General features: G+C 42.3%; 1 non-coding gene across 1 annotated transcript; it reads left to right on the top strand.

The window, feature by feature from the left end:
- Positions 1-318: 318 nt before the first annotated feature.
- TRNAG-UCC (transfer RNA glycine (anticodon UCC)) lies at positions 319-391 on the top strand. The gene has a single exon. It is a non-coding gene; the product is annotated as a tRNA-Gly (tRNA).
- Positions 392-641: the final 250 nt, after the last annotated feature.

Genomic DNA, 641 nt, shown 5'->3' with positions numbered 1-641 from the left:
AATTGGGGCACTTCTCTGGGAAGGCGGGGCTGTGACTCAGGGAAGCCTGCAAGGGGCCTGAAAGAAGGTCTCTGTGCAAGTGTAGTTCAGATATTTACACACACACACACAGGAGCAGTGCTCTGGTTTAGGAAAGAAGACAGGATTCCTTTACCTTTACAGGATACCTTTACACACACACATACAAGCTTTACAGATGCTCTCTGTATTTCGTGAATTTTTTCCCTCTAAATTCACAGAACCTGGATTCATTATTGCAAATAGGAGTATGGCGGGTGTTTATTCCCACTATCTAAAAAAAAAGGAGGTCTGGGGACTTCCCTGGTGGTTCAGTGGCTAAGGCTCTGTACTTCCAATGCAGGGGGTCCAGGTTCAAACCCTGGTCAGGGAACAAAATCCCACATGCTATGACTAAGACCTCATGCAGCCAAATAAATAAATAAATATTTTAAAAGAAGGTCTAACACCAATACAGTATACTAACACATATATATGGAATTTAGAAAGATGGTAACAATAACCCTGTATATGAGACAGCAAAAGAGACACTGATGTATAGAACAGTCTTTTGGACTCTGTGGGAGAGGGAGAGGGAGAGGGTGGGATGATTTGGGAGAATGGCATTGAAATATGTATAATAT

This window comes from Bos taurus, chromosome 11 (assembly GCF_002263795.3).
Source record: "Bos taurus isolate L1 Dominette 01449 registration number 42190680 breed Hereford chromosome 11, ARS-UCD2.0, whole genome shotgun sequence".
Lineage (NCBI taxonomy): Eukaryota > Metazoa > Chordata > Mammalia > Artiodactyla > Bovidae > Bos > Bos taurus.
This window is presented reverse-complemented; position numbering and strand designations above follow the sequence as displayed.